At 37.6% G+C, this 13,067-nt stretch overlaps 1 long non-coding RNA gene across 1 annotated transcript in view; it reads left to right on the top strand.

The window, feature by feature from the left end:
- Positions 1–12,843, top strand: part of LOC118656097 — a 55,858-nt gene extending 43,015 nt beyond the window's left edge. The window contains exons 2-5 of the long non-coding RNA XR_004967498.1: positions 975–1,144; positions 5,101–5,128; positions 9,100–9,190; positions 12,493–12,843. This is a non-coding gene — a long non-coding RNA (uncharacterized LOC118656097). The remainder of the gene's footprint in view (positions 1–974; positions 1,145–5,100; positions 5,129–9,099; positions 9,191–12,492) is intronic.
- Positions 12,844–13,067: the final 224 nt, after the last annotated feature.

Here is a 13,067-nt window from a genome sequence, read left to right on the forward strand (position 1 = left end):
TAAATTTGGAATCAGTCCAAAAAACCCAGGAGGAAGTTCAACTCAGCCACAGTTAATCTGCAGAAAATCTACCCCACGTGACCTGCCTCTGTCTCCATCACTACTAATCTTTTCATGTATTCTTTATAAAGAATCCATTGAACTTTAATTAATATGAAGATTCAGGTTTTCATCTGATTTAAATGTGATTGACATCATGCTGCTTCTAAAAGCAGAACAAAGTGCAAGCATGGTGAAAGTAAAACTTAAAACCTGGTGCCTGCCACAGCTGTATTTTCTCATCACCAAATCCTCTCTAGCATTTCCATGATGCATGGCAGTGACACATCAATAGCATTTTGTGGGAATCTTGATGTCCATACCTATAAACAGGGACATACTTGAAGAATTCCTATGCACAGGAAGGACATGATTCAATATCTGTCAAATGAATCAGTTGTCTTTAGTTCAAGCTAAAAATGGCTGAAGTTTCACAGTAACTATGTATATGTTTCCCAAAAAGTCAATGGGGTAAGGAGGATAGTCTTTAGAAGTGAGCACACACACACCTACATCATTTTGCCCTTTGCACAGATGCACATTTCTCCTCGTATTCCGCGAACTGTTTAAAGTAGACACTAATGTGTTCTTGGAAGGGAGCAGAGTAGCACAAGGCACCTTTCTCTCAGTTCCCAGTCATTAGCATTCTGCTTGTCATGGACCAGGCTGCTCTCATGTTTATGCATTCTGCTTATCCGTGTGTATGGGGTATGCGTCCTGATGGTGCATAGCGCCTTTTGCAAGGACTGATCGCAATCCTACACCCTGCTTCCTCCATAGAATGTAGTATACTGTCATAGCAATGTGCAAAGGCCTAAAGAGTGACTACGAGAGCAAAATTCACACATTGTTCATTTCTATAAAATATCCTTGGCATTGCGTTTCAAAATGTAGTCTGTTAAAAAATTATTGAACATCCCTCCCTTTTTCTGCAGTTATGGGCCCCCTTCATGACCTGTTGGCCTTCTTCCTCACATGTCTTCTCACAAGCAATTCCTGGCCAAGAAAGGGAAGCAGGATTTTGCATTTCTTCTCATGGATTTTTATGAAAAACGGGTGATAAAATCAAGTACAATTCAGAAATAGACATTGGAGAAGAGCCAAGGTAGGTCTATAAGGAATGGTTCATATGTTTATGCTGCATCAAGGTCATTAACATCTTGCTGTACCAAATTGAAACAGCCACCGCTATCTGAATAGGTTTTACTGAGAAAATAATGGCTTTTTAATTTATTTCAAAGCCTCTTTGTTGGTAGACTGGTTCAGTAATAAATATGTGAGATATTTTGCTTGAAAAAGAAATAAAATTTAAAATTAAGAAATGTTTTAATTCTGTCTATAGTCCCTGGTCAGCTTAGTTCTATGTACATCTATCGCTATTTCTCAGTATTGCAAATTGTGAAAAGTATAGGTCATCTCTTACCAAGCAATGTGATTATAGAGATTCTAATTTAAATTTAAACATTCTAAGAAGGTGTCTCTTATAAAAAAATTTGAAATTCTAGTTAATTTACTTAAAATTTGAGGCATTTTAACTTATTTTCAGTTTCATATCATTTTTCCAGTAAAGTCTGATAAGTACAAAAAGGACACTTTTACATATATGTATACACATATACAAACCTATATACACATGTATAAAACCATCCTATCTAATAATAGCCAAAAATGGTAATTGACCATACCTTCACTACGCCTCCCATCGGCTCAATCAGCGAGATATACAAATTAACCGCCAGCAAAGATGGCAGCTAATTTGCATACTGCAGGCAGGGTGGGACAGTGGGAGCCACCAGCGCCAGCTGCCATCCAGGCCCCGTGGGTGACACCAGAAGCCACTTGCTTGCCGCCCGGGACTGGATCTGGCCCCAGCTGCAGGCACACTGGCCCCACAAGCCCCAGGAGCCACCAGATATGGCAGTAATTCTATAAGTAAGCACTCTGAAAGTCAGTGGCATAAATGCACCAATTAAAAGACAGATTATGAGGGTGAATCAAAAACAAAACCCACTTTAAATATAAGGACACGTATAGATTAAAGTAAATGAATGAAGCTGCAGCCTGTTTTCCTCAGTGGATAGAGCATTAGCCCTTGGACTGAAGGGTCCCCGGTTCAATTCCAGTCAAGGGCATGTACCTCAGTTGCTGGCTTGATCCCCAGTCCCTATCAGAGCATGTGCAGGAGGCAGCCAATCAATGTGTCTCTCCCTTTCCCTTCACTCTCTCTAAAATTCAATGGAAAAATATCATTGGGTGAAGATTAACCAAAACAAAGTAAATACAGTAAGTAACATTAAAGAGATTATAAGAAAAATATATTCCAAATTTTGTTAGTTGTATAATGGTTATGTTTAAATTATTAACACCTAAGAAATTGGGTGAAGGGCACATATAATATGCTATAGTATTTTATAGTTTTTTTACATGTATGAGATTATTTCAAATTAAACTATCAGAAACTTAAAAATTAATAAAATATTAATTGAAATGTATCAGCATTACATGAAAAATCTCCTAATTGCTTCTAGCATAATTTATTAAATTGTGCTAAAATTTACAAGGGTTCAATTAAAAAATATCTTAATTCTAAATGATATAATAGAAAATATATAATAGTGCAGTTATAAGCACTTATCTGAAAATAAAAATTTAAAGAGAATGGCCAGTTGCTATGATGCACACTGGCCACCAGGGGGCAGACGCTCAATGCAGGAGCTGCCCCCTGGTGGTCAGTGCACTTCCATATGGGGAGTGTCACTTAGTCAGAAGCTGGCTCATGGCTGGCCAGCACAGAGGTGGTGGCAGGAGCCTCTCCCACCTCCATGGCAGCACTAAAAATGTCCAACTAATAGTTTAGGTCCAATCCCTCAGGGGGCCTAAGCCTTTAGTTGGACATCCCCTGAGGGGTCCTTGGCTGCCAGAAGGATGTTTGACTGCAAGCTTAGGCCTGATCCCCCGGGGAGTGGGTCTAAGTTAACAGGTGGTCATCACCCAAGGGGTCCTGGACTGCAAATGGGCACAGGCCGGGCTGAAGGATGTCCCCCCACCCACCCACCCCCCCCGAGTGCACAAATTTTTGTGCACCGGGCCTCTAGTAGTTAAATAAGTGGCATTTAAATAGTTTGATTTTAATGTAATCTCTTTTTGTGCAGATATCTATTCCTTATTTTTTATTTTACTTTTTGAAATCACCACTAACCCCCCCCCCCACACCCTCTTCCAACTGACCCCACCTCCCTCCCCCAGCAGTCACCACACTGTTGTCCATGTCCCGGAGTTATTTCTCTCTTTTTTTCTTTTTTTGCTCAATCCCTCCACCCCACCCCTGCCCCCAATTGTCAGCGTGCTCTCTATTTTTGAGTCTGTCTCAATTTTGCTTCTTAGTTGAGTTTGTTCATTAGATTCCACATATGAGTGAAGTCATGCAGTACTTGTCTTTCTCTGACTAGCTTATTCACTTAGCATAATACTCTTCAGGTCCATCTATACCAGGGGTCCTCAAACTACGGCCCGCAGGCCACATGCAAATACAAATATTGTATTTGTTCCAGTTTTGTTTTTTTACTTCAAAATAAGATATGTGCAGTGTGCATAGGAATTTGTTCATAGTTTTTTTTCAAACTATAGTCCGGCCCTTCAACAGTCTGAGGGACAGTGAACTGGCCCCCTGTTTAAAAAGTTTGAGGACCCTTGATCTATACTGTCACAAAGGGTAAAATTTTCTCCTTTTTACTGATGAGTAGTATTCCATTGTGTAAATGTACCACAGCTTTTTTATCCACTCACCTACTGAAAGGCACTTGGGCTGCTTCCCAATCTTGGCTATTGTAAATGATGTTGCAATGAACATAGCAGTGCATATATTCTTTTGAATCAGTATTTTGGAATTCTTTGGATATATTCCCAGAAATGGAATTGCTGGGTCATAAGGCAGATACACTTTTAATTTTTTGAGGAAACTCTGTACTACTTCCCACAGTAGCTGCACCAATCAGCATTCCCACCACAGTGCACTAGGGTTCCCTTTTCTCCACATCCTCACCAACACTTGTTGTTTGATGATTTATTGGTGATAACCATTTTGACAGGTGTGAGGTGATACCTCATAGTGGTTTTAATTTGTATTTCTCTGATGATTAGTGATGTTGAGCATCTTTTCATATGTCTATTGGCCATCCGTATGTCCTCTTGGATAAGTTACTACTCAGGTCCTTTGCCCATTTTTTTAATTGGATTGTTTGTTTTTTGGTGTTGAGTTTTATTACTTCTTTATACATTTTTTATATTAAGCCCTTATCAGATGTATTGGCAAATAGGTACTCCCATTCAGTGGGTTGTCTTTTCATTCAGTTGATGGTTTCCTTTGCTATGCAAAAACTTTTTAGTTTGATGTAGTCCCATTTGAGGTTTTTCTTTTTTTTTCCCCTTGCCCAAATAGATATATCAGAAAAAATATTTCTATGAGGAATGTTTGAGATTTTACTGCCTATATTTTCTTCTAGAATTTTTATGGTTTTGAGTCTAACATTTAAGTTTATAATCCATTTGAGTTTATTCTTATGTGTGGTGTAAGAAAGTAGTCTAGTTTCATATTTTTGCATATTTCTGTCCAATTTTCCCAACACTATTTATTAAATATACTGTATTTATCCCATTGTATTTTTTTCCTCTTTTACCAAATATTAATTGACTATAAAGTCATGGGCTTGTTTCTGGTGTCTATTCTGTTCCATTGATCTATCTGTCTGTTTTTATGCCAGTACCATGCTGTTTAAATTACTGTGGCCATGCAGTACAGTTTATTAGGTTGCATGATTCCTCCAAACTTGCTCTTTTTTCTCAAAACTGCTATTTCTATTTGGGGTCTTTTCTATTTCCATATAATTTTTGGGGATATTTGATCTAGTTCTGTGAAATATGCCAGTGGAATCTTGATAGTAATTGCATTAAATCTATAGATTGCTTTGGGTAGTATGGACATTTTAATGATGTTAATTCTTCCTATTCATGAACACAGATATGTTCCCACTTATTTGTATCTTCTTCAATTTCTTTCTTCAGTGTATTATACAGCCCTTTTACATCCTTGGTAAGTTTATTCTTATGTATTTTATCCTTTTTTAAGCAATTATAAATGGGATTACTTTTTTTGTTTTACTTTCTGATAGTTCATTATTATTTTCTAAACAATGCAACTGATTTCTGGATATTTATTTTGTATCCTGCTGCTTAGCTTAATTCATTTATCAATCAGAGTAGTTTTTGATAGAATTTTTAGGGTTCTATCTGTACAGTATCATGTTACCTGCAAACTTCTTCTTGTCTGATTGCTGTGGCTAGTATTTCCAGTGCTATCTTATCCTGTGACCATAATAGCAGAACAACCAGAATGACCACTTGACCAGTCACTATGAGGTGCACTGACCACCTTTTGGTCCCTTTCCCCAGCCCGCAGGCTCCTATTGCTAATGGCAAATGGAAACTGGGGTGGGTGGCGGGGGATATGGTGGTGCCAGGCCAAGGCCCCCACCTTGGCATTCACCCACACACAGAGGGCAACCCGTGGCCAGGAGGGGGCTGGCAAGTGGGCAGCAATGGCCGACCTCTTGGTCCCTCTCCCAACCATCAGGCTCCCATTGTCAGATGGCGAATGGAGAATCAGGTTTTGGGGCGGGACTGCCAAGTGGGCAGAACAGCCGACCTCTTGGTCCTTCCCCCTCCCCCGCCTGCAGACTCCTATCACCAGATGGCAAATAGGGAACCAGGGTGGGTGGCGGCAAGATGGCCCTGATCACAGGCTAGGCCTAGGGACCCTACCTGTGCACGATTTCATGTGCCGGGCCTCTAGTGTTCAATAATAGTAGTGAAAGCAGATATCCCTGTCTTGGTACCAGTCTTAAGGGGAATGCTTATAGCCCATCAAGTATGGTGATGGCTGTGGTTTTTGTCATATATGGCCTTTATTACATTGGGGTATATTTCCTCTATTCCCACTTTTCTGAGAGTTTTTATCATAAATGGGTGCTGAATTTTATCAAATGCTTTTTCTGCATCTATTGATATGATCATGTAGTTTTTATCCTTCATTTTGTTTACATGGTGCATCACATTTATTGATGTGCGGATATTGCACAAACCTTGCCTCCCTGAAAGAATTCCCACTTGATCATTGTGTATGATCTTTTTAAGTTATTACTGGATTTGGTTTGCTAATATTTTATTGAGGATTTTAGCATCTATATTCATCAGGGATATTGGCCTATAATTTTCTTTCTTTGTTAAATAAGTGGCACATAAATAGTAGACTCTTTATCTGGTTTTGGAAATAGGATGATGTTAGTGTCATCAAGTGAGCATGGGAGTCTCTTTTCCTCTTGAATTTGTTGGAATAGTTTAAGAATATAGATGTTAGTTCTTTGAAAATTTGGTAAAATTCATCTGTGAAGCCATGTGGGCCAGGGCTTTTGTTTGATGGGAGTTTTATTTTATTACTGTTTCAATTTCACAAGTTGTAATCTGTCTATTCAGATTTTCTTATTCTTCCTGATTCAGTTTTGGGAGATTGTATGTTTCTAGGAATTTATCCAATTGAATCCAGGTTATTCAATTTGTTGGCATATAGTTGTTCATAATATTTTGTTACAATCCTTTGTATTTTTTTTAGTATGATTTGTTACTTCTCTTTCATTTCTGATTTTATTTATTTGAATCCTCTTTTTTAAAAAAATCTTCACCAAGGATATGTTTAGTAATTTTAGAGAGAGAGAAAGGGGATGAGTGAGAGAGAGAAAGAAATATTGATGTGAGTGAGAAACATTGATTGGTTGCCTCCCATTCATGCCCTGAATGGGGATCTAACCTGCAAGGTAGATATGTGCTCTGACAGGGATGTGAACCCATACCTTTTTGGTGCATGGGACGATGCTACAATCAGTTAAGGTTTCTGAATAGGGAAGATCCTCTCTCTCCTCCTCTCTCTCTCTTTCTCTCTCTCTCTCTCTCTCTCTCTCTTTCTCTCTCTCTCTCTCTCACACACGCACACACACCTTTGATAAGGTTAAAGTTTTGTCGATCTTGTTTATGTTTTCAAAGAACCAGCTCTTGGTTTCATTTAACTTTAGCATTTTTTTAATACTCTATTTTGTTTATTTCTGTTCTGATGTTTATTATTTCTTTCCTTCTACGCACTTTGAGCTTTGTTTGTTGTTCTGTTTTAAGTTCCTTTAAGTGCAAAATTAGATTGGATACTTGAGCTTTACCTTATTTCTTGATATAGGCCTCTAATGCTATAAATTTCTGTCTTACGAGTGCTTTTTCTGTGTCCCACAGTTTTTGGGTTGTTGTATGTTCACTTTCCTTTGTTTTCTGGTAGTTGTGATTTCTTCTTTGATCTCATTGTTAGCCCATTCATTGTTTAGTAACTTATTATATAGCCTCAATATTTCGCTGTGTTTTCAGCTTTCTTCTTGTGATTTATTTCTACTTTCATAGAATTATGTTAAGAGAAGATGCTTGGTATGATTTCAATCTTCTGAAATTTACTGAGACTTATTTATGTTTGACTATGTGGTCCAACTTAGAAAACATTCCATGTGTACTTGAAAAGAATACATATTCTGCTTCTTTGGAGTGAAGTGATCTGAAGATATCAAATAAATCCATTTGATCTCTTGTGTCATTTAAGTCCACTGTCTCCTTTATGATTTTCTTCCTGGAAGATCTACCCATTGACATAAATGGGATATTAAAATCTCTACCATGACTGCAAAACAGTCAATCTGTCACTTTCTGTCCATCAAGATTTGCATGACCTACTTAGGTGCTCCTATGTTGGGCGCATACATGTTTATAAGGATTATATACTGTTGTTGGATTGCTTTCTTTGCCGTTGTAGTTTCCTCTTTTTTGTCTCTTACTATAGCCTAGGTTATTAAGTCTATTTTGTCACATGTAAGTATTGCTAACCCAGCTTTTTTTTCCCCATGTGCATGAAGTTTATTTTGCCATCCCTTTACTTTTAGTTTATGTGTATCTTTCATTCTGACTTGGGTCTCTTGAAGACAGTATATCTGTGGATCTTGTTTTACATCCATTCAGCAACCCTCTGTCTTTTGATTGGAGCATTTAAGCCACTTACATTTAAAGTGATTATTGATAGGTTTGTATTTATTTCCATTTTATTTTTTTTTAATTATGTTCCTCTGTTCTTTTTCTCCTTCTCCTTCTCCTTGAAGCAAACACTGCTTCAGGGGAACACTGCTCACGGGGAATATCCAACAGCTGAGATATCCTTCCAAACCTTCAGTTCCATCTATGAGAGCTTGGACAGCTCTCTTGAACTTCTGCATTTCCTACCAGTCTCCATGTGGTTTCTTCTTTAAGTCCTTTGTTATAATTCTTCTCTCCAACTAATCTTCAATTGGTTATTTAGAATTATTTTTCCATAATTTAGTTATAATTCCAGTTTGGTCTTGAGGGGGGGGGGGGGTTGTGTAGATTCCATTTACTCTGCCATCATCTTGGATCTCCTTAATATAATACCATTTGAAGAAATATAGTTCCAGGGATGGGATAGAAAAAGAGCTGATGACCATCATTGTTCTTGATTAGCTTGGGTCTTAAATTAAAAAGGTCCAGCGTGCTTCTGCCCATTTTCTACATTTTTACATACTTGTTTTGGTAAGTTCTGGGACATTTAAATTGAAGTGTGTTTCATTAAACCCTGCATTTCTATCAAAGGATTCAAGACCTGCAAAAGCATGGGGATAATTTGGGATGCTGGGATAGCAGACAATTCTCCATGACTCTTTGGCAGTTGCATATCTCACAGATAGAGGTGCTATCAGCTTTTGTTCTGCATTATCTATTCAAGAATGCATGTATGATAAACATATTTGAAAAATAGGGATGATATCTCTCTCCAGAGCAAAGGGCAGACATAGTTACTGCTTAGTGTAATAAAGTTAACGTATCTCACAGGGGAAAATGTCAGGCAGGCTTATTGCTCATTATAGAAGATTCGTGTTCTCTAAACTCCGGTTTTCTTTTCCTTGTGTACAGTTATTGCCTAGCTCTTTTTGTGATGCCATGTGAGAATTAAGATGTGGGGAAGTGGAACAAGAAATACTGATGCTCTGACTCTGCAATGACTGTTAGTAATAAATTTTCCTTTGTTTCTGACCCAGAAATCTTGTGTCTTACACCAATATCCTTAAAAATGTGTCAGGCTAAAGCAGTGGTCGGCAAACTCATTAGTCAAGAGAGCCAAATATCAACAGTACAACAATTGAAATTTCTTTTGAGAGCCAAATTTTTTAAACTTAAAGTATATAGGTAGGTACATTGTTATTAACTTAATTAGGGTACTCCTGAGCTGGCCTTTGCTAAAAACATCCTCAATCTGATTGAGGTACATTCGCTGAGGTCGACCCCTTCCAACTCTCCCATCCACACTCGTCTTGTATACTTGTTTCAGATAGACGGGTGTGGATGGGAGAGTTGGAAGGGGTCGACCTCAGGGAATGTACCTCAAAACAATGTACCTCCCCTGCGCTGCGTATCCCATGGCCCGCCTGTACCGCATCTCCTGTTGTCTGACCGACCGATATCCCCCACTTCTTCTAATGCCACTTCTTCAAAATAGTCTCCCCCGGGCCGAAAACCGACTTCTGCGCATGGGCCACAAACTTTCAATCGCACTGTACGTGCGCCCGCACGTGGTGTTTTGTGGAAGAGCCACACTCAAGGGGCCAAAGAGCCACATGTGGCTCGCGAGCCATGGTTTGCCGACCACTGGGCTAAAGTATGCACTTGCTATTAGAGTAAAATGCCAAGACCTTTACTGTTATTGACAGCTAGGTATTCGGGCTAGTAGGAATGCTGATTCCCTATTTGTTATAGTTTCATTTTCATGAATATCAGATAACAGAAATATTTTATTTGGACTGATCAGTAAGCCTATGTTTTAGAGCAGAGATTAATAAACTACCACCTCCCACCCCCCTCCATAGGCCAAATCTGGCTTGGCATCTGTTTTTGTAAACATAGTTTTGTTTGAAAACAACCATGCACATCACTTACATGTTGTTTATGGCTTCTTTTACACTACATCAGAACTGAGCAGCTGCAATTGTATGGACTGCAAAGGCTAAAATATTTACTATCTGGCTCTTTAGAGAAAACAATTGCTGGCTTTTATTATACAGAAAAATAAGGCAACCAAATATTCAGGATACCATTATTTGATTTAGGAATATTTAGGGTAGAAAAATAGAAATTGCATGATAGGATGACAGGGAGCTTAACAGTTAACCACAGACAAACTCACTGACTGTATACACTACACTTGTGTAATGTATTCAACAAATATTCAAGACATAATCACATAACCTAATTCTTCAAGACCCAGCTCAATTTCTAAGCCTATTCTGATTTTATATTGGGAAATTTGTTTTTTCTCCTCAGAGCTCCCTTAACACTTTATCTTAAACATCTTCTATAACCAATTTTCTGCCTTATGTTATGTTTACATACACATGATTTCTCTTGCTAGACTATATATTTCTTAGGGAGGAATCCATATTAAAAATAGATTAACAAAATGTTACTTCCATGATCCAACTTTAGGGATAATGATTCACCCTTATGGACCTATACATTGACTTTAGCAAATCCCCTTTCCTTTTTTTAAAAAAAGTAGGAATCATTAAAACATTTTTCTTTTCCTTCTGTAAGTCTAAATAGCAAACTATGTCCTTAAACTGAAAAATTAATTATGTTTCAAAGTACTCTTTGTGGAAGATTTCGTTTTCCAATTATACTCCTAAAAGTCTAATTTCATTTCCTTAGTTGGTTTCAAATTAATAAAGTATGAGGGTGACATAGAATGCAATCATTCCTGTTGGCAGGGTAAAGTACATACACACATTGATTCTTTTTAAGAAGGTGATGCTAGAAAAGATACAACTCTGAGTTAGACATAACCAAATGTCAGAAATAGAAAAAGAGGGTGAGTCAATCAGTTGCCACAAATTTCATGTTACACAATCATGGTAGCAGGATTCAAGTAGGTATGAGTGGAGTGGCACAGGACTGTAGATCAACACACAGAAGCAAAGTCTTGGAGAAGGAAGATACATCAATATGTCAGAGGGGTTACTGAAATGAGTCACTAGGGGAGATGTTTCATGGATAGATGGCTTAATACTCTATAAGAAATTAGGATGAATAATAACAATTAATGATAATAACAATAGCAATATTATTGAGTATTTGTTAAGAGCCAGGCATTTTGCTAAGCAATTTAAATGTATCTAATTGTCATAAACCTTCTAAAGCAAAGCTGATTGTTACCCTCATTATACAGATGAGGACATCTTGGTTTAAATAATGCTTAAGGTCAAACAACTAGTAAGTGACAAGTGAAATTTAATTCAAGATAAAATCATCTCACTCCGGATCACTAACTTTTTAATAATTATAGTCTACTGCCTTCAGATAGGCAAAGCTACTTTCCAGGAGGCCATCTGCTCCTATGAAGGAAAGCCTTAACTGCTGGAAGCCTCAGTAAGATGGGGTATTGAAATAAAGGGGTTAAGATACACAGTTTCAGGTATAATTATCATTTGAAGCTCATTTAGTCCCCTGAGACATGCCCTTTTGTTGTTAGTCCAACCATCAGGGAGAGGTTATTATTGCTCTCTAAACAACTCCACTTGCTGATAACAGCACCACATATACTGGTATTTACAGTTCAGATGTTCTTACTTCCACAAATTGATTTCTGTGCCATTCACACTTGCAGGAAGAGTATTCTTGTCTCAAGCCACACCATTAACATATTTAACACTTTTGAATAAGAACAGGCAAAACTTGATCTAAGTCTTTAAGATGTGCTAATAATAATTTTTCAGGCAAATCTCATTATGTTTCAATGCTTTCAGAATAGTTCAACTCTACAGTAATTATGACATATGCCAGCTGTTGGTCCAGAGCTCTAGGGTTTCAAACAAACGCTGGAATCTCTTCAGAGAAACCTGCAGCTTGCAGTAGGACAAGAGGCATGGTGGGAGGAGAGTCAGAAAATAGCGCCCACCCTGGTTTTACTGTTAAATTCTTAGTCTCTTAGTTTCACTCTGACCTTAAGAAAGTGTAACTGAAAGAAAAGTAAAACTTGTATAGTCAATAGGATAGAAAAGTAAAAAAAAAAAAAAAAAAAAAAAGTTGAGTGAACAGAGAGATGCTTAAAGTAGAAATTCAAGAATATTGAAGAAGTACACCTCTCATACAGGACAGAAATTAGAGAGTTTAAGGTGGAGTGATGTGTCGAGTCTCATGTGTTTGCCCAGACATTGAACTAAGAATAATCAGATACTAAGACAGTCCATATTGGATCACTGTTGGAACTCAGAACACATACCTGTAGACTGAAACTAGATTATTTTACTCTTACAGCCAAAGCCCATCATCAACTTCACGGAGAAGCGCAAAGCTGAAGGAACAAGACCGCATGTGTTTCTTTTTATCATATAGTGACAAGGTTTGTTTTTGGCTTTTCAGCTGATCCTCACCAGCCTTCAAATTCTAATAGAAGGAAATTCTTTTAAAGGGAAGAGCAAAAGGAATATGCGTATTTTACAAGGCTTCCAGCACTTTGGATTTAAACAATATGGCATCAATATGAAATAAGTGATTGCATTTATTTCTGACAATTCTAACTAAACTACCTGTCACTTAAAGTTCAGAATTATGTCTTACTATTTTTTGTACTCTCCCTTAAAAACATCTATTACAGTCATTGGTATATTAGAGGAGCTTATTAAATATGTAATGAGTCAGTATCATGATTTTTATAAGTTGTACAGATTGATGTAGCTATAATAATAAATAATCATAAACTATATGCAATATAAAATTTCTTCTGATTTTTTCTACATCTACTATTCCATATAATGACCACAAGACATACTCAGTTAACTGCATTCTATTATTGTCACATGATGCTGTTACCCTAGTAGGAAGTCAGTATG

The sequence above is a fragment of the Myotis myotis genome, unplaced genomic scaffold (assembly GCF_014108235.1).
Source record: "Myotis myotis isolate mMyoMyo1 unplaced genomic scaffold, mMyoMyo1.p scaffold_m19_p_1, whole genome shotgun sequence".
NCBI lineage: Eukaryota > Metazoa > Chordata > Mammalia > Chiroptera > Vespertilionidae > Myotis > Myotis myotis.